The sequence below is a fragment of the Elephas maximus genome, chromosome X, assembly GCF_024166365.1.
Source record: "Elephas maximus indicus isolate mEleMax1 chromosome X, mEleMax1 primary haplotype, whole genome shotgun sequence".
NCBI lineage: Eukaryota > Metazoa > Chordata > Mammalia > Proboscidea > Elephantidae > Elephas > Elephas maximus.
Window position 1 is genome coordinate 115,410,190 of NC_064846.1, and position 21,595 is coordinate 115,431,784.

The window sequence follows — 21,595 nt, forward strand, 5'->3', positions numbered from 1 at the left end:
ATCAGAGAGGTGTAGCAACCTGCCTGAGGTTATCCAACTGGGATGGGGCCTCAGAGCTGTCTGACACTCAAGTCCATGGTACGTCATTGTCTCCTGCGTACAGGGCTTAAAGGCATTAAGGACACACCAAGTGTCGCTCCAGGCTTTCCTCAACAGAGCTTCAGAACCACAGCTCTAGCCAGGCTCTGTCTCATGACTACCTCCTGGATTATTGCTATAGTCTTCTCATAGATTGCCCCTCCTGCTTTTGCTACGTCAAGCCTCAGATGAGGGGCAGTGTCTTGGTCATCTAGTGCTGCTATAACAGAAATACCACAAGTGGATAGCTTTAACAAAGAGAAGTTTATTCTCTCATAGTCCAAATTCAGGTGCCAGCTCCAGGGGAAGGCTTTCTGTCTCGGTAGGATCTGGAGGAAGGTACTTGTCATCAGTCTTCCCTTGGTCTGGGAGCATCTCAGCACGGGAACCTCAGATCCAAAGGATGTGCTCTGCTCCTGGTGCTGCTTTCTTGGTGGTATGAGGTCCCCACGTCTCTCTGCTCGCTTCTCTGTATCTCAAGAGATTGGTTTAAGACACTATCTAATCTTGTAAATCTCATCAGTATAACTGCCACTAATCCATCTTATTACATCATAGTAATAACACACATAGGGGAATCACATCAGAAGATAAAATGGTAGACAATCACATAAGGGAATTACGACCTAGCCAAGTTGACAGATATTTTAGGGGGACACAATTCAATCCATGACAGGCAGCCAGGCCAAGCCTTCTACAACATGGCTCCAATGGTTTCACTCTCTCTTCGGCCTGTAGGAGAAGGTCCAAACTCCTCCACCTGCTGTGCACAGGCCTCTTATGATCTACCCGCAACTTACCTTGCTTCTCTCATCTTCTTACAGTCCCCTTGACACAGGCCATATTCCAGCCAGACTGAACTGTGTTCCTCCATTGTTAGCCCACTCAGGCCCTGTGATAGCCTTTGGGTCTTTGTTCATGCTCTTCCCTTCTTCTGGGCTGCTATATCCAGTTTTTAGGCAGAGCTTAGCTTCCGGCTCTGCCGTGTTTCTTCCCTGGTCCCTCTGGGTGCTCAATCCATCCCTGACCCTTGAAATCAGCACTTTGCCCCTTTTCGTACCTTCATGGTTATTTGTTTATACTTTGTGTCTACTAGACTGAGACCTGCTTTGGATTCAGATTTAACTAGCATATATTGAGTGCATATTGTGTATCAGGCCTTATGCTAGGTGCTGTGGGCATGAGCAAAGGAGATATAAGCTGTGGAAACACATAGTAGAGCACATAGTAGTAGCTGTTCGATAAATGTTGCGTTAGACAAATGAAGGTCATATTAAGTCCTGGTGTGCTAAAGGCCAGGTGTACCCAATTTTTTCTTCATCCCAGGACTCCTGTAGAGAGAGATGACTCGACTTTAAAATTCTTTTGGCTTTTGTATGGCTTTTCCCTCATGCTGCTTGGAGCTGTTTGGCATTGGTCTCCCAATTTGTAGAATTACGGGGTATCAGATTTGGACAAGACTGTGGAGACATTTAGGCCAGTCTGCTTATTGTCATCTCTCCCTACTATGCCGTGGCCATGTCATTCCAGGATGTTGGCCTTCAACAGAAGATCTTCTGCTCCTGAAGAAGCAGAGGCCTGCCCGATCCAGTGGGAAGATGCTTATTTATCCATCAAATCTTTAATTAGCTCAGACTCCGGGCCAGTTGCTATGTCTTGGAGTCAGAGTAAGATGCGGCCCCTTTGGCTCATTCCCCGCTGTGTTCCCTAGGAAATAATAAACATTGGTTACAGGGAAGAGTGATGAATAAACACCTTTCTCCCTCCTTTTGGGTGGACTCACTTAGGGCAAGATAATTTGCCCTAAGTTACTCTAACTTCCCCCATGATATTTGGTCTCTCTCCAGGTGTCCCACATTCCCAAGCACTTTGTAGCTTAAGCTCTCTGGAACCCTAGAATTTAGAGAAAGCATAGTGCTGTGGAAGGAGGATGTTTTAAGACTTTTTTATAGGCAAGTTCCTTATCTTTCAGAGCCTCGGTTTTCTCAAGAAGTAAATGGGGATAAAATGGAATTTTATGATATGTAAAATTCATGTTGCCTCCCACAAAAATATATCAGAAACTTTCCCGGCTGCCCAGCACACCCATCAAAGTCCTGATCTGGATGGAGGGTGGCGGGGGCGGAGGGGAGGAGTGGGAGGGGGGAGAGAGAAAGGGCAAGGATGGAAAATAATGGATAATACTGCCGTGCCCCATACAGGTGGAGCATAGCAAACAAACCAACCCAGAAAAGATTGAAACGTTGCATTCCTTTCAAAACAAAGATGACAAGCTCCATCTACATGCTCATCAGGGTTATTCCTCTGACATTTTAGATGTGTATTTATCACCACTCTCACCTGATATGTACCAGTTCACGAATACCAGTATATTTCTTTGTAGCTATGTAAGTTTTATACTTTTTTTAGGTTTATATGATGGCAAATATAGACCTTGTGATTTACTATAGGATTCCAGGATACAGTATAATGTATTCACTTGAGTAGGACCAGTATTTTCCTCCAAATAACCACTTTACAATTATTGTCATTATATCTGTGATGAAAAGTACCTATTTTTTTCCTTCCCTGAAATTTCATTATAAAATTGGGAAGCATCTTATACAACTGTACATCTGATATGCTAGCCAGTTTATAAATAACTCATTGTGATTGTTGTGAGAATTTTTTTTATATGAAGTGCTTAGTACCCAGTGTGTATTTAGTCAGCAATAGGCATTATTATTATTATTAATAATAACTTTGCAAAGCTCTGTGCTATGGAAGGGAAAGAGGGAGAGGCCATGTGGGAGCTCACCAGATTTATGAGAGAGAGGTCAGTCCAGCAAATATTGTGTGCCTAGTGCTATAGCACGCAGGGAAGTCAGTGACTAATATTTTGTAGTTCCTGGCTTCAGGGCACCTATAGTTGGATGGAGAAGATGGCCATGGAAACAGGTGATTACAATGCAGAGTCTGCGGATGCCCAAAGGAGGGACACCTACCCAGACTGTTGGGGAAGGGTTCCTGGAGGAGATGGGGCTTGGACGATGAGTAGGAGTTAGCTAGGTGATGAAGGAGGGCATGAGGGTTGGTAAGAATTTGGGGAAAAAAAGGAGGTTAAGACAGAGAGGACAGCATGAACAGATGTACAGAGGCATGGCACCGGTAGGTATGTGAGGGAAGGAGCACTTTTGTCAGTTCAACACAAACTAAAGCACAAACCGAGAGGCAGGGAGGGTCCAGAGAGAAATCTGAAGAGTTGGCTGGCCCAGATCACGAGGGTATTTAAATAGCAGGATAAGGAGCTTAGCCTTTATATTGTTGGAAATTGGGAGTCAGCACAGGGTTTTAGCTAGGGGTAGAGGTGTGCATTGTAGGTATGGGATGATGTGTTATAAGCCATGTTTTAAAGAGATCTCTTTAGAGGACAGTTTGGAAGACAGATTGGAGAGTACCCAGTAAGGAGGCTGGAGCCACAGTCTAGATGAGAGATGATGAGGCTTGATCTTAGGCAGTGGGAGCAGAGACAATCTTTTGGAGGAGAAAGAAAATTATAACCCATTGGCAAGTGCTGTGATAAAAGGGAGCACAGCCTCCTATGGGAGCTCAGGGGAGGAGCAACCATGCATGACCCACAGAATTTTAATAGTAATATCATAAAAGCCAAGGAGCTTTGAGCTGGAGGGACCCTTAAAGTCATCCAGCTCAAGCTTTTCATTTTACTTATGAGAAGACTGAGGCCCATGAGAGAAAAGACTTACATGAGGCCACTCAACATAGGAGCAGAAGAGCTCTGATTAGCAGAGTCATTCTAATATTATATTAATACCAGTGTTCAAAGCATCTTTACTTAAATGTGTGATTTTATGCCTTGAGATCCTGTGAGGGTTACAGGGATAATTATCTTTGTGTCCTAGAGATGAGAAAACCGGAGTTCAAGGAAGCTGGGTAACATGTTAGGGAGAAAGCATTGAGGAGGAGGCATCTCCTAAGGGTCTCTTGCTTCAACGCCGACAGTCCTTCTGCTTTGTTTCAGCCCCTCTGAAATAAAATCTAAAAATGGGGAGGCTCTGGATTCATAGCTGGGAAACGAACCCAGGTTTCTTTCTCCACCCTGGCCCAGCCTTCTTTCTGCTGTTTTCTGCCTTAGAGGTCCTTACTTAATGTGACCACGGTAAATCAGAAGCAGTTCCTGGTCTGGCAGCCAGGCCTGTCATCCCCCTTTTCTATTTTCATGGAAGAGGGCAGGCCTGTGTCTGTCATCACAGTGTCCCCATTGCCTTGGAGAGGGTATCTCCTGCAAGGTGTACTTGTTGTGAGTCCTCATGGTATGTTACAAAAAGAATGAGCTTTGGAGAAGGCAGACCTGAGTTTGAATCTATGCTCTTCCCTAACCCATTGGATGACCTCAGCTAGATTATCTTACCTTTTCTGAACTTTAGTTTCCTCATCTGCAAAATGGGATGCCCATCTCTCAGGATTAACCAAGATTATTTGAATGGCCCATGGCAACAGCCGTCAAGAAATCACACAATGTATTGCATTGGACAAATCTGCTGCAAAAAAAAAAAAAATTTTTTTTTACCTCTTTAAAAGTGTTAAAAAGTAAAGATGTCACCTTGAAGACTAAGGTGCACCTGACCCAAGCCATAGTATTTTCAGTTACCTCATATGCATGTGAAAGCTGCACAATGAGTAAGGAAAACCGAAGAAGAATTGATGCATTTGAAATATGATGTTGGAGAATAATACTGAATATACCTTTCACTGCCAAAAGATTGAACAAATCTATCTTGGAAGAAGTACATCCAGAATGCTCCCTAGAAGCGAGGATGACGGGACTTTGTCTCACATACTTTGGACATGTTATTAGGAGGGACCAGTCCCTGGAGAAGGACATCACGCTTGGTAAAGGGTCAGCGAAAAAGAGGAAGCCCCTCAACAAGATGAATTGACGCAGTGGCTGCAACAATGGGCTCAAACAGCAATGATTGTGTGGATGGTGCAGGACTGGGCAGCGTTTCGTTCTGTTGTACGCAGGGTCACTGTGAGTCAGAACCGACTTGACAGCATCTAACACCAACAATATGAATGGCACTCCCTGATACTTGTAGGCAGTCAAAAAAATGGTCATTTCCTTCTCCTTCATGAAATCTTCCATGGAAAATGACTTGTAGAATTCAGTGCCAGGCAAAGATTTGCTTCCCCTGAAAAGTCGAGTATTTCCTTTTCGTAATATGAGGCTGTCACGACTCATTGTATCTTTCTCTTTGCCTCAGCCACTGGCTGATTTGAAGTACAACTCTGGCATCTTTGTTGTCTGCTTTTTCTTAGTTCTTGTTTTTGAGTTCAGTTTTTATTCTTTCCTTGTCTGTGCTCTTGGAGTAAGCCACCTCAAATCCTTTGTGGACTCTTGCAGATATAAATAACTAATGGGTGTAAATAGTTGTTGAATGAATGGAAGGCTGGAGAGGCTGGACTGGAGATGGTGGGGTTAGAAGAGGACCAGAGGGTGGTGCAGACTGGGGCAGCTGAAAAGGTATCTGGATGGGTGGCTATGGTACTATGAGGAGTCAAGGGGTTAGTTGGGAGGGAGTTAGTCCTTCACTCCCCTCTCTTGTTCCTGCTCTGGAAAGAAATATAGATTGGAGAACAGAACCTCACATCATCTAGAATCATCAGCCTCCCCATTTTGTATGTACAAGGCAGGAGACTGAGGTCTAAAGAAAGAGAAGGGACTTGTATTTAAAAATGAAATCAAAGCAATAATACATAATTTTGATAAGGCAAATAGTATACAAGGGTTTATATAGCAAAAAACAGCTGCCTGGGAGTTACTCCTGAAAGGGTGCTGAGTTTCTGCTTGAGGTAATGGAAAACTTTTGGAAATGGATAATGGTGCTGGTAGTACAACATGATGAATGTAATTAATATCACTTAATTCTACACTGAAAAATTGTTAAAATGGTAAGTTTTATTATATATATTTTATCACAATAAAATAAAGCACCTGTCACCCCACCCCACCACTTTCCAGCTTACAGGGGCAACCATTTTTACCATGTTAGTTTTTCTAGTGGTAATATCATATCTCTAAATAACATGCTTCAATGGTTATTTATTTATTTATCAACTTTAAACATTACTTAATGACTTTTCCCTACTATAATAAGTGAGAACTTTGCTTATTTACAGTAGCTCCTGCCTCTTTCTCTAGCTCCCCCCCCAATTTTGATAGTTACATTACTATTTTGGTCCCTCTATTTAATTAAGTTACTTTGTAACTTAATTAAATAATATTTTAAACTTCATTTCTTATTCCATCAATTTTCCACAGTATCTCTTGATGACTCACTGTTAGACATAGTTATCAGTGCCCTATCCTTTCCCTCCTCTCCTCTTCCACCTCCCAGTTTCTGTCTTCTGTACTTTTGCATTCAGCAAGGTTATTTGCATTTGCATTCTGTTCTGTAACAGTGATTAAGTTTTCAGTACTTTATCTACAGAGATTGATTATAAAAGTTGAACACCAGTACACTGCATTTATGTTGTTATGACTATGTTGATATTACTCGCTGCTGGGCCAAATAGTGTACTATAATTGTACTCATTTCCCACATTTCCAATGTCAAAAACCTCTGTACTTCCAGGAGAATGTTCCTAGCATCACGGTCAAATGGATTTTCCTTTTGTGATCCACCAATTGCTCAAAATCATGACACCTTTTTACTTTGCTTCATATTTGGACAGGGACTTTCTTTTTGTCTTATTGATTGACTGACTGTTGTGTGGGGTTCCTTGCAACCGTGGGATAATCAAGGAACATCTTCTGGGGACATCATTTTACTTGGAGATTTTTAGAGGAGGAAGTTTTTTTTTTTAACTTCATACTGAAATGTAACATGAACACAGAAAAGTGCTCATATCATAAATGAATAGCTTGATCAGTTTTTACAAACTGAACATACCTGTGTAACTGGCACTCAACTCGAGGTCCTTTTTTCATTCACTCTATCTGGTACTCAGTGAACCCTTTCGATTTGAAGGGTTATGTACCTTTTTACATGACTTCTTTGATAATTTCTTCTCCTTCATTTTTCTGTTTTCTTTTTCTGGAATGTCTGTTAGTTGGGTGTTGAACTTCCTGGATTCATCCTCTAGGCTGCTTTTTCTTCTCTCATATTTTCTAGTTTTTGAAGGAGTTAATAGAAAGTCTGACTGAAATGTCTTATTTTTGATGACCCAGCAGGGAGCTGGTTGTTACAATGGGTGCCCCCCCCCAAATGCCAGCATGAAAAGCACTTTAGTTTGGGGGCAACAACATGCCACTGGGTGTCCTAATTCATCCCAGATAGTTTAATTCCTCTAGTGAGGAGCCCTCTGATATTTTGCCTAGGGATGAACACCTGGCAGCCTGTGTTTGGGGCCTGGTAGTTGGCAGGGGCAGGGGAGGATTTCATATACTTGGCTATAATTTCTCCCCCTGTTTTCAGCCCCCTTCACACTCCTACAGTCCCTTGTACCTACTGTCTCCAAGTCTGGAGTCTTTCTGGGGCTCTGCTGGCTCGACTGGCTCCCTCCTCAGGCACAAACCCCTGAGTGGTGTCCTTGGTGCTCCTTCAACTGTGAACATTCTTCTGTGTGGTTTTTGCTTCCAGAAATTTGTTGAAATCTCTCACCCACTGATATTACTCTCTCCTGTCTTCTTCGCTGTTATGAGTTCATGCCTTATTTTATCCCTTCACTTTTCTTTTGGTGGGGTCCTGGGAGAGAGGGAAGGTAAGCATTTGTGTTACTGAGGCGCAAACTAAGGCTAAAAAAAGCTACTTTTAAAAATGGTTGTTTTGCTTTTTCAACCCAGACTGAAAAAGAAAACTATCCATAACCCCCAAATACTCAACTCTGGATGACCTCATTTTGGCATGTGTTGCCTCTGGCTCCAGCCCATCATGAGCATTCCTGTAATGGCCTTTGGAATGCCATTTTCCTCAGCCTCTGCCATGTAGACCATGCAGTCAAGACAGCCCTCAGTGGAGGAACTGGAGACCTGGGTTCTGACCCCAGCCCTGATACCGCCTCCCTCAGGAACTCTGGGCAAGCCCCTCCACCTCTCTGGCTGTCCTCTCTGTGACCTGAAAGGGTCTTGGCCTGCTGTGAGATGGCTTTGGCAGGATTAGGTGGGTGCATGGAAGGCAGCCCAGCCTTCTTTGCTTAGGCAGGGGAAGCAGGTGGGCCAGAGATGGGCCCCAAGCACACAGGAGGGGGCTTTAAGGCCGAGCTGAGGTTTCTGCAACAGCAGGCAGCTCTAGCTGCTCCCCCTACCGCCTACTCTTTCCCATCCTGGCTGAACCTCCATCCCCCTTCCTCCAGAGAGGGAGGAAAGAAGGGAGGGCTAGAGAGCGAGTTCCATTTTTTCTTTTTTCTCTCTCTCTTTTTTGTTTTCTTGTTCATAGTGCTGAGCTGATCTGGGCTGCAATACCTGTGTCTAACCCCTCCTTCCCTTTTTGGTGCTCCACTTTCTATCCTTGAGTGCTTGTCTATTCTCGAGCCATTTCCTGAATGCTGGTGGCATGGGGCTGTACTGTATGGAGGCAATAGAAGAGACAGGAGGGAGAGAGGCCAAGCTCACAGGCTGGCATGGAAGAAGAAGCACCTCTTAGCTCTGTAGTATGGCAAAAGGAAACAGCTGCTGTAGCAGCTAAAAGCATTGGATTTAGAGTCAGACAAACTCAGGTTTGAATCTTGGTTCCACAACTTATTAGCTGTGTGACTCTGAGCAAATCACATTGCTTCTCTGAGCCTCAGGTTTATCATCTATACAATGAGAAGAATAACTACCTTACACAGATATTATGAAAATGGCACAGGCCTGGACTGTAGATTGCTTAATGAGTAGTAACTTTATTATGATTTGTATTATTATAAAGCAGAATATGCTAAAGACCAAATAAAGCTTGCTTTAGTGATTGAAAGGAACACGAGGTCAGGGAAAACTTTCTATAGGAGGCAGCCTTTGACCTCACCATTCCTTGGGTTAAGCCCCGCAGCGGCTCCCCAGGAATTACAGGATGAAGTTCACACTCTTCTGCATGATGTTCAAGGCTCTCTTTGTTGTAGTCCATGACTCTCTTCTCTTTAAAATAAAAATGTGAAGTGATACCTCTTTATTTCCCGAAAAAGAAATTTTAAAAGTTTTAGAAAAATATTTAAAGTATACAGCAGTCCTTATCATCATCATCATTGAACTTATTCATCCCAGAACTTGTTCAGTGACTTGTGGTAAACAAGGACTATAGGAAGAATAATGATGAGCATAAGAATAACTAGCAACCAGAGCTACCATGGCCTTCATTTTGCATCCCCGCCATGTTATCACCTTCAACGTTGTCTGGATCCATTACTGCAAGTGGTTATATTATCCAGCAAGCTTTCTGATTTGCCCTGTGTTTTATCTAGTCATGCTTCTCTTTGAATAACCTTTATAAGTTTTCTTGCATGTCACCATTACCTCATTCATCCGATTTGTATACCTGCCTCTTTTTGTCACTCTTGGCTCAGATGGGCCCCTTAGAAGGGAGTCTTCCTCTTTACCTGAATTACCTTTCAAAAGGCTTTTATTTTCACCTTTCACATTGTCATGATTTTGGTGGCACTTGAACTTGGGAGGCATCTTTACTTCTCCCCTAGTGCTTCTCCACTTCCTGGCTGTCACAAGTAGGTATTTGCGCCACCTGTGTCCTAGGAAAGCTCTTGCATACTCCTTTGGGCAAAACTGTGGCTCCCATTTACCGTTCTAGCCACTCTGTCCCCTTCCCTACCATGCACTCAAGTTGTGCTAACTATTTAGAGTTCCTTAAGCATTTTAAACTTCTTTATGCCTCCATGGGCCCTGTTGACACAGTGATTAAGCGTTTGGCTGCTAACCAAAAGGTCAGCAGTTTGAATCCACCAGCCACTCTTTGGAAACCCTGTGGGGCAGTTCTACTCCAAATCAACTCGACGGCAGCAATTTTGATTATGCTCTGTGCCTTTATCCTGGTTGTTCTTTTGACCACGAATGCCTTTTTACCCTTTTCTACATGGCAGGGAGGAGTCTCTGGGTGGTACAAATGGTTAACACATTTGGTTGCTAACTGAAAGGTTAGAGGTTCAAGTTTACCCAGAAGTGCCTCAGAAGAAAGGTCTGGCAATCTACTTTCAAAAAAATTAGCCATTGAAAAACCTATGGAGCACAGGTCTACTCTGACACACATGGGGTTGCCGTGAGTCAGAGTGAACTTGGCACTATTCCAGGCACTTGGAAGCAGTGAACAAACCGATAAAACATCTGCCCTAGTGGAGCTGTCATTCTGATGTGTATATTGGGGTGGGGGCAGGTGGGAGAAACAGAAAAGAAATAAACAAGAAAATACATAATATGTCAAATAGTGGTAAGTACTATAGAGAAGAAGCTGGGCAGGAGAATGGGAAGTGCAGAAGGCTCGATTAACTCAACTATAGTTAATATTTGCACATTTCATTTAAGTATTTTACCATGGCATCACATATTCTTTATAACCACAACTCTCACAACCTTGTTCCAAAAACCAAACCAAACCTGTTGCCATTGAGTCGATTCTGACTCCTAGTGACCTTATAGAACAGAGTAGAACTGCCCTGTAGCGTTTCCAAGAAGCAGCTAGCTGATGGATTTGAACTGCCAACCTTTTGGTTGGCAGCCAAGCTCTTAACTACTGCACCACCAGGGCTCCTACAACCTTATTCCAAAACCAAAACACCAAACCCGTTGCCATCCAGTTGATTCTGACTCACAGCAACCCTACAGGACAGGGTAGAACTGCCCAAGAGTTTCCAAGGAGCACCTGGTGGATTGCAACTGCTTACCTTTTGGCTAACAGCCGTAACACTTAACCACTATGCCACCAGGGTTTCTACAACCTTATTAAAATTAGGTCAGTGATATTATTATCTCCATTATGTTGGTAAGGAAACTGAGATTTAGAGATGTAAATCACATAGTTAGGAGAGGCAAAGCTGGGATTCAAACCCAGGCTGTCTGACACCAGAGCCTGTGCTCATAATAGCTGTGCCATTCCACCTCCCAGCAAGCCTCACAAGAATTCTCTGAAGTTGGTATTATTATATGTATTTTATGGTTGGGGAAATTGAGGTTCAGAGAGAATTGACTCATCCAAGGTTGCATAGCAAATAAGTGGATTTGAACCCAAGTCTGTTTAACACTAAAGGCCCTTCTACAAACTCTGAGGCCTCTTGCCTGCCTCTACATTTACAGGGCCCAGGCGAGGTACAAGTTGGAGCCCTTGGTCCTCCTCCCTTCTCTTCCTACCCATGGCTTATATGGAGCCTTGAGATGTGTATGGACACCCAGTCCACATGTCAAAGCCTTGTTTGTCTCATTCTCCCTTGGCTACTCCTTGGGCCTAGCAGATGAACCTGGATAATAGCCACACAATTTCTGAAAGTAAGCTTGAGAAATTTGGGTAGGGAGTTCTGTGGTCCTGGGTATCTATAGTACAGTTTAGAAAGGATAGGGCCAAAGATCTTGATGGGCATAGACCCTTGCCCCACAGTTTCTTTGCCTCATTGGGGGAGGCCTCTAAATTGTGAGATCTGGCATAAGGGCTGCAGTTTCCTAGTACATCCTATGGTGTTGCAATTTGTAATAGGCTGGGCTCCAAGATCCTGCTCCTTTGACTTCCTGAACTAGGTCCTGCTTTGCAGTGAGGAGAGGGTGGTGGTGGTGGTGGTGGTGTTCTATGGGCCTGGTCTCTGGCCCATGAAGAATGGGGTCTTCCCAACAAACCCTTCTGGATGTGCACATACCTTCTTAGGTCCCCCATAACAATATTTTGTTCATAGCATTCTCAGGATATTTATCTTCGATTTCTTAGTAACTTATTAAAATTATACGTTTAATGCATTCTTCCCTTAGGAAATTTAGGAAACTTGGAAAAGTAGAGGGGAAAAAACATTACCTATAATTTCAACACACAAAGGCAGCCACTGTGAACATTTTGGTGTATTTCCTTTATTCTCTGTATTTTTTTTTTTCTGGAAAGTTGAAATGATACTGCACGTATACTTTTTTATTGCTTTTTTCATTTGAGCATTTCTCCCATGTTATTACATATTATTATAACCATCATTTTTAGTGGCAGCTGACATACCATAATGTACTTAACAGTTCTCTGGATGTAGGACATAGAACATGGATCCATTTTTTCACTGGTTTAAATCATATTTATGTCCATTCCGAAGAAAGGTGATCCAACAGAATGTGTAAATTATTGAGCAATAGTATTAATATCAAACACAAGTAAAATTTTGCTGAATATAATTCAAAAATGGTTGCAGCAATACACCGACAGGGAACTGTGAGAAATTCAAGCCAGATTCAGAAGAGGATGTGAAATGAGGGATATCATCGCTGATGTCAGATGGATCTTGGCTGAAAGCACAGAATACCAGAAAGATGTCTACCTGTGATTTATTGACTATGCAAAGGCATTCGACTGTATAGATCGTAACCAATTATGGACAACATTGCAAAGAATAGGAATTCCAGAACACTTAGTTGTGCACATGTGGAACCTGTACATAGACCAAGAGACAGCCGTTCAAACAGAACAGGATTTAAAGTCAGGAAACGTGTGCATCAGGGTTGTATCCTTTCACCACATTATTCAGTCTGTATGCTAAGCAAATAATCGGAGAAACTAGACCATATGAAGAAGAACATGGCATCAGGATTGGTGGAAGACTCATTAACAATCTGTGATATGCAGATGACACGACCTTTCTTGCTGAAAGTGAAGAGAACTTGAAGAACTTACAGATGAAGATTAAAGACTACAGCCTTCAGTATGGATTACAACTCAACATAAAGAAAACAAAAATCCTCACAACTGGACCAGTAAGCAACATCATGATAAATGGAGAAAAGATTGAAGTTGCCAAGGATTTCATTTTACTTGGATCCACAATCAACACCCATGGGAGCAGCAATCAAGAAATCAATTGATGCGTTGCATTGGGCAAATATGCTGCAAAAGACCTCTTTAAGGTGTTGAAAAGCAAAGATGTCAGTTTGAGAGCTAAGGTGTGCCTGACTCAAGCCATGGTATTTTCAGTTGCCTCATATGCATGGGAAAGCTATACAATGAATAAGGGAGACTGAAGAAGAATTGATGCCTTTGAATTATGATGTTGGTAAAGAATATTGACTGTACCATGGACTGCCAAAAGAACAAACAAGTCTGTCTTGGAAGAAGTACAGCCAGGATGCTCCTTGGAAGCAAAGATGGAGAGATTTTGTCTTACGTACTTTAGATGTGTTATCAAGAGGGATCAATCCCTGGAAAAGGACGTCATGCTTGGTAAGGTAGAGGATCAGCAAAACAGAGGAGGACCCTCGATGGCATGAGTTGACACATTGGTTGCAACAATGGGCTCAAACAAAGCAACGATTGTGAGGATGGCGCAGGACTGGGCAGTGTTTCGTTCTGTTGTACATAGGGTTGCTTTAAGTTGGAACCGACTCAATCGCACCTAACAATAACAACCAATCATGCTGTGATGGGCATCCTTGCATGTAGAACTCTTAGGGAATTTAATCTGGCTGTACCTGGGAACAATTTTACTTATCTTATTTCGCTTTCTAGATAGTCCCCCTGGCTGGGTCTGAGCCATCCTTATAGTTTTTCATTTACCCATTCATTCCATCATCAAATATTTGCTCTGTGCCTCTGTGGACCAGACTCTGAGAACTGGAGGTACAGTTCTCTCTGTGAATAAGACACAGCCCCAGACCTCCATCAGCTCCCAGTCTGCTGGGTGAGTCAGGCATGGAAATGGACAATTTCAGTACATTCGATCAGTGCTGTGTTGGAGGCAAGAAAATGATACTGTGGGAGAACAGAAGAGGAACTCCTAATCCAGCTTATGGATATTAAGATAAGCTTCCTAGAGGAAGTGATGCCTAAATGAGTCGTTGTCTTAGTTATCTAGTGCTACTATAACAGAAGTACAAGTGGGTGGCTTTAACAGAAATTTATTCACTCAGTCTAGGAGGCTAGAAGTCCAAATTCAGGGAGCCAGCTCCCGGGGAAGGCTTTTTCTCTCTGTCAGCTCTGGGGGAAGGTCCTTGTCATCAATCTTTCCCTGGGTCTGAAAGTTTCTCAGCACAGGGACCCTGGGTCCAATGGACATGCTCTGCTCCTGACTCTTCTTTCTTGGCGGTAGGAGGTCCTTCTCCTCTCTGCTTGATTCTCTCTTTTATATCTCAGAAGAGATTGACTCAGGATACAAACTAATCCTGTAGATTGATTCCTGCCTCTTTAACTGCCTCTAGTCCTGCCTCATTAACATCGTGTGAAAAAAAAATAAAACCAAACCTGTTGCCATAGAGTCAATTCTGACTCACAGTGACCCTACAGGACAGAGTAGAACTGCCCCATAGGGTTTCCAAGGAGTGGCTGGTGGATTTGAACTGCCGGCCTTTTGGTTAGCAGCTGTAGCACTTAAGCACTGCGCCACCAGGACTCCATTAACATCATAGAGGTTAGGATTTACAACACATGGGATAATCACATCAGATCACAAAATGGTGGACAACCACATAATACTGGGAATCATGGCCTAACCAAGTTGACACATATTTTGGGGGGACACAATTCAATCCATGACAGTCATGGAGGATGAATAGGAGTTGGCTGGAATAAGAAGGGGAACTTCCTGTTAAATACAATGAGTTGAATAAACCTGTTTATCTCTGCTGCTTCCCAAAATCCCACTAAAATAAGAGTAAAGGAATAAAAAAGGTAGGAACCCATAAGGTCTGGGATGCTGACCAGAAGTAAACTATTCTACTCAGAGAACCCCAGAAATACTCAGGATTCAGAAGCATCGTGGACTGCAGAAGGCAGGGGGAGGTATGGAACTGAAAATAGGAAAATGTTGAAAGTCTGTTAACAGACCCTCTTGGCCCCTCCCCAACCCTGTCCAGCCAGAGACCACCGCCCGCCTCCCCATCAACCCCATCCTTGCAGATGAAAGTTGATTCTTTGGAGAAATTGAAGCTAAGAGGCTCTGGGCTTGGGGACACCAAGCACAGTGGAGGATAGGGTAAAACAGGGCAGCAATCAAAGGAATCTGCATCCTAAAACAGTCAGACCCCAGCCTCTTCCCACTATTCCACTTCCACACCACAGTCAGGAACACACAAGAGATCAAAGGATTCTTCTTTGGAGAACTGAATGACCCCAGAAAAACGGCCTCCAAAAGATGACATTTGGGAGTTTTCTAACAAAAGAGGCTTTCAGCCCAGTAACTGTATAGTGAAGCCCACCACCTGGCAAGCTCCATCTATACACGGAGCTTCCAATCAGCTTTTTAGTGTCATGGAAATGAATCACAAGGATCACTAGCTGAGGACCCTTAAGATCAATATATTTTATTTTATGTAAACTATACCTCAATAAGGAAACCTTGGTGGTGTAGTGGTTAAGTGCTACAGCTGCTAACCAAGAGGTTGGCAGTTCAAATCCATCAGGCGCTTCTTGGAAACTCTATGGGGCCATTCTACTCTGTCCTACAGGGTCGCTATGAGTCGGAATTGACTCGACGGCAGTGGGTTTGGTTTGGGTAGTGAGTATACCCCCAATAAAATTGACTTAAAAAGAAACCCAAACCCCAGGTAGCTGGATATCATCAGATAGTCCAAGACTATTTGAGGAAGGCCATCGATCTTAAAGACTGATCCCCCCCCACAAAAAACCATAAAAAATGAACAGAGGTGATGAAGGGAGAAGAAGAAACCTGCAAAATGAAAAATGGTGAGAGCCAAAATAAAAATTTTAGTAGAAGGATTAGAAGATTAAAGATGAGGAAGCAGATAGGGTCATGGTTTCATGGGACATCTGAGTTATTTGGCCTAATATTGTGTTTAGTGCTTCTGTTGTATGTCCTAGTTCATTGCGTAGTGCCTGGGGGTCTTAAAAGCTTTCAAGCAGCCATCCGAGGTATAACTGTTGGTATCTAGTCTCCTGGAGCAACAGAGGAAGGAGAGTCAGGAGTAGGAGGAAGCAATGAGATGTGTGACAAGAAGGCAGGAAGGGATAGAAAAACTGGACAAATGGACACGGGGTACCTGGGGTGGAAAGGAAGAGAATGCTGACATATTGCAGGGATTGTAACCAATGTCACAAAACAATGTATAAATTTTTGAATGAGAAACTAATTTGTACTGTAAACTTTCACCTAAAGCACAACAAAATTTAAAAAGAAAAGAACTGGAATGTGTGGCTAATTGCCTCCATGAACAACTGTCTCCTTTGCCATTAATTACATTTACCATGTTGTGCAACTATCACCATTATCTATTTCCAAAAGGTTTTAATTACCCCAAACAGAAACTCAGTACCCTTAAGCAATAAGTTCCCATACCCTACGACCATATTTTCTGAGACGAGAAGAAATGGATGGTGCCCAGCAATTATTACTGAACGTTTTGATCAAAGATTCTATAGAAGAATCTCAATTAAAAGGGAGAAAATGCAGAACAGAATTTCAAATTCTCATGGAATCCAGATTTTCTGAAGCCATGGAGGCTGGATAAACCCCTGAGACAATTGCCCTGAAAAAAAAAAAATCTTTAAACCTTAAACCAAAAATATCCCCTGAAGTTTTCTTTAAACCAAACAATAGTTTAGCTTAACTAGTAACGAATGTCTGCCTTGAGCATTGTACTCTTTTAAGAACTATTTATAAGGGATCAAACTGACAATAACAACTCAAAGGATTAGATAGGAACTTTAGGGGGCAGTGAGTCTATGTTAATGGGAGAGGAACAACTCAGAAAATGTGGGTGAAAATGGTTGCACAACTTGAAGAACGTAATCAGTGTCACTGAATTGTATGTGTAGAAATTGTTGAATTCTGCTGTGTATATTCTCAACAATGACAAGAAAAAGTAAATTATTTAAAAAAATAAAAGGCGAGGAAGCAGAATAATAAGACAAAGAGATGGACAACAGAAAAGATGAGGAAATCGGAGGATCAATTGAGGAACTCCCAAATCCAACAATAGCAGTTTCAGAAATACAGAATGGAGGAAACAGCAGAAAGGAAATTATCGAAGACATAATACAAAAACATTTCCCAAAACTGAAGGAATGAAAGATCCCACTGAGTACCCAGCACAGTAAATGATAAAAAGACCCACACCAAGGTATGCTACTGTGAATTTTCAGAATGCCGGGGTAAAAAACTGGTTGCCATCGAGTCAATTCTGACTCATAGCAACCCTATAGGACAGAGTAGAACTGCCCCATAGAGTTTCCAAGGAGCAGCTGGATGATTCAAACTGCTGACCTTTTGAGAAGACCCTAAAAGCTTCCAGAGGGAAAAAAAAAAAACATTTCATATACAAAAGATCAAGAAAAAGAATGACATTGAACTTCTAGACACCCGCACTGGAAGCTAGGGAACAAGGGAGCAGGGTTCTCAAAATTCTGAGGGAAAATAATTTCCAGCCTAAAAGTCTGGATTATCAATTAAGGGTGAGGGTATAATGATGGACTCGATCATGCCAATGATCGTGAGGGTGACATAGAACTGGGCAACATTTCATTCTGTTGTACACAAGGTTGTCATGAGTTGGAGTTGACTCGACAGAAGCTATCTGTCTGTCTATCTGTCAATCTATCTGCCTGTCTACCTGCCTACCTACCTACCTTTCTATCATCTATCTATCTGTCTATCTAATCTATCTACCTATCTACCATCTAATCTATCTATCTAGTCATAATAATGTAAATCACTAATATGGAGTCCCTGGGTGGCTCAAATGGTTAAGCACTCAACTATGAGCCGAAAGGTTGTTGATTTGAACCCACCCAGAGGAGCCTTGGAAGACAGGTCTTGAAAACCCTATGGAGAAGTTCTACCCTGCATACATAGGGTTGCCATAAGTTGGAGTTGACTCGACAGCAACTAACAACAACAATGCTGATTTACCCAGAACTTTGAAATGTAGCTATATTGTAGAATGAGAGGAGAAGTGTATGCGTGCAACTGTATGAGAATGGGGCCTGGTAATGTGTGTAGGAATTCAGTACATAGTATATAAAACTAAAAATAAATAAATCAAGAAATAGCATTATGTATGTATTCTTTAGAAATGAGAAGGCAAATACCTGAAAAATCAATTAAAAGAGTTGAAAATGGTTTACTTCTAAGAGTGGGAATTGAGGGTAAGGAGGGGTAGAGCAGGGGATTTGCATTTTTTGTTGTAATCTTTGTAGTACTATTTACCTTGAAATCTGTATACATGTATTACTTTGGTAAAAAATAAATAAAATTTAAAAAGAATGCCAAGAAAATTTCAAAAATGGATCAACAATACAAGCATCTTATTTAGAAATATGAAAGTAAACTCAGAGACTATTTTTATAATCCTTTTACAAGCCATGTTCATGTATTACTAAAATTAAAAATAATTTCTAAAATAAGTGTGGGGGGGTTCAAGAGAGCAAATATCATATATGCTAAGGAGGGACAGGCTGAGGCTATGAAGAGCTTTAGAGCGCTTGGGTTTGGTCCTAAGGTCAGTGGGGAATTACTGTTTGAAGCAAGAGAACCATATCAACTGATCTTTGCTTTAGAAATGTTTCTTTAGCAGCAAGTGTGAGAAGAAACATGCAGTAAGACAAAGGGTAAGGTGTTAGAGAGAGAAGGTGTATGGCTACCCCAGGGCCTGGTTCTCAGCTTTTGAAGAGACCTGCATGATCCCCGGGCCAAGGCACCCACCTCTTTTTCTTCAGTATACTTCTGGAAGGAGCCCTGTTGACAGTTGCCCTTTAAGTCTTCTTTTTTAAAACTCGGCTTCATTTGGTCATCTCCTTGTGTTGGGTACTAGGACATTACCAGTTGCCATTGAGTTGATTTCGACTCATGTCAACTCCATGTGTTTCAGAATAGAGCTGTGGTCCATAGAGTTTTCAATGACCATGACCTTTTGGAAGTGATCCTCAGGCCTTTCTTCCAAGGCACCTCTCAATGGATTTCAACCACCAACCTTTCAGTTAGTAGTGCTTAAACATTTGTACCACCCAGGGACTCCATCTTTTTTGTTTATATTGATGTGAAAATATAGATAACACAACATTTGCCATTTCAACATTTTTCACGTGGTACAATTCAGTAAGACCAGTTACATCAATCATGTTGTGATTTTTTTAAGGCACATTAATCAAATCTTGGTTGTAGGACCAGTCTGTCTCTTTCAGGTGACTGTGCCTATCTTGTTTCTGATGCATTTTGTTTGTTTATTAGTTTAGCTCTCGGAGGAAAACCTTGCTTATCTAATTCCAGGTTCTTGGGAGGAGGCATCTTGTTGTTTACCCAATCACTGTTTGCAGATGGCTTGGAAGATAAAAACCAGAGGCAGAGAATCCAGTCAGCAAGTGAGGGCAGAAACCTCAAGATGGCAACTCGAGGGCCTACATTCTTTTCAACCATTTTGCCTTGTTGTCCCAAAAGTCCCCAAACATTTCAGGAACTTTCAATATTCTGCCATTTATTCTCCCACCTGCCAGATTGCCTCTTGTACCTGGAAGCAGCAATGCCAACATCTCCAGTAAGACTACATGCCCAAGTTTTTGGTTCAGAAATTATGGTCGTAGGGTATGGGAACTTATTGCTTCAGGGTACTGAGTTTCTCTTTGGGGTAATTAAAACCTTTTGGAAATAGATAATGGTGATAGTTGCACAACATGGTAAATGTAATTAATGTCACTGAACTGTACACTTAAAAATGGTTAAGATGGCAAATGTTATGTATATTTTACCACGATAAAATTTAAAAAGAAAACATGGTCAGTATACTTAATAGAGGAGTCCCTGGGTGACACAAATGTTTAAGTACTCAGCTACTAACTAAAAGGTTGGTGGTTTGAATCCACCCAGAGTTGCCACAGGAGAAAGGCCTGATGATCTCCTGCCAAAAAATCAGCCACTGAAAACCCTATGGAGCACACTTCTACTCTGACAAACATGGGATCTCCAGGAGTCGGAATCAACTCAATGGCAACTGATAAGTATATACTTACAGAATTTCAATAAGTTAATGTTTATAGAACGTCACTACTGAGGATATTTGGTATATCCAAGCCTTTAGAGAATCCTTGGGTCCTAAGTCGCCTTTCATTAAGACAAGTCTATGAGAAGTGGCAGGAGAAATCGATCTCTACTGACATGGATTGATAAAGGGAGGTCTGGTCCGTCTTAGAATAAAGAGAAGTGGAGAGGAAGGGTCTGTTAGTACACCTCTGGCCTGATATTAGGGAATGAGGATAAGGGAACTCACCTTAACAGTGTGTATGAGCTACTGGTACAGTGGAGAGTGATGGTAAGAGCACAAGTTTTGGGGTTCAGTCAATCTCTCCAACTTGTGTGACCTTAGAAAAGTCATTTGAACCCATCTGAGTCTCAATTTCATCATCTTAAAATTGTATGAATAATGCTCACTTTGTAGGATCAAAGGAGATAATGTATGGAGAAAGCCTAACACTATGCCTGGAAAACAGTAGGTGCTCAATGATTGTTCACGATGATGATGGTGATGATTATATATGTTGCTTATACTCAAAGTAGATTGGGGCAGGTGGCCCGTCTGTGAGCTCCTTGAAGGGTTATATTCCTGGGTCAGACTGAATAAATGTGTGCTGGGGTGTGTGATGGAGTAGGGTGGTGAAGAGACCAGCCTGCCTAGGGCAGAGGGTTAGTGTTAGGGAGAGAGCTGAGGGGCTTGGCCTCAATTCTGTAGGCAGTTAGGGGACTCACTGAAGATAGGCCCCTTAGACCTGGTACCTGAAAGTTATTGGGCCAGGCCTCAGAAGCAATCTTGCTCCTGCCGAGTGAGGTGGAAAGTTTTAATAAATGTGAAAAGGTGTTCTGTGGCCCTAGCCCTCTGTTCCTTTAAGAGGATGAGAAGGCTAAGGGTCAGTACAACTGTCATTGACTGAACATGTCCTATGTGTTAGACATTGTGCTGGGCCAAGTCTCACAGCCACAGGAATTCTTGCCCTCTCCCCACCCTATGCCATTTTACCAGTGAAAAAAACTTGAGGCTTGATTATATGGTTACTAAGTTGTAGAACTGTAACTGCTGTACTTACCCTCTGACTGAGCCCCAACAATCTGATGTTCCCCTGCCCCACTTCACTGGCTGATGTCTCCATTCACTCTTTCAACAAATACTCTCTTCTGAGGTCCACCTCCATTCCCTGTGTGTCCTCTCACTTCACACTCAGCATAGATGGATTGCTCCCCTCACTAAGGTCACATCTTGATTCTTTCATCTGAGGTCAGGGCCTGTGATGTGCTCATATCTGTCTCCTCTTCAGTGCAGCTTGGGAGAGGGGGGAGAGATGGGGGTAAATAAATTGGAAAAGGAAGACCAAGGAGGAATAAGATTGCTTCACACTCACTCACTCACTCACTCACTCACTCACTC

The 21,595-nt window shown here is 42.4% G+C and overlaps 1 protein-coding gene across 3 annotated transcripts in view; it reads left to right on the forward strand.

The window, feature by feature from the left end:
• Positions 1-21,595, forward strand: part of IQSEC2 (IQ motif and Sec7 domain ArfGEF 2) — an 84,146-nt gene that overhangs the window by 5,671 nt on the left and 56,880 nt on the right. The gene's annotated exons all lie outside the window — the stretch shown is intronic.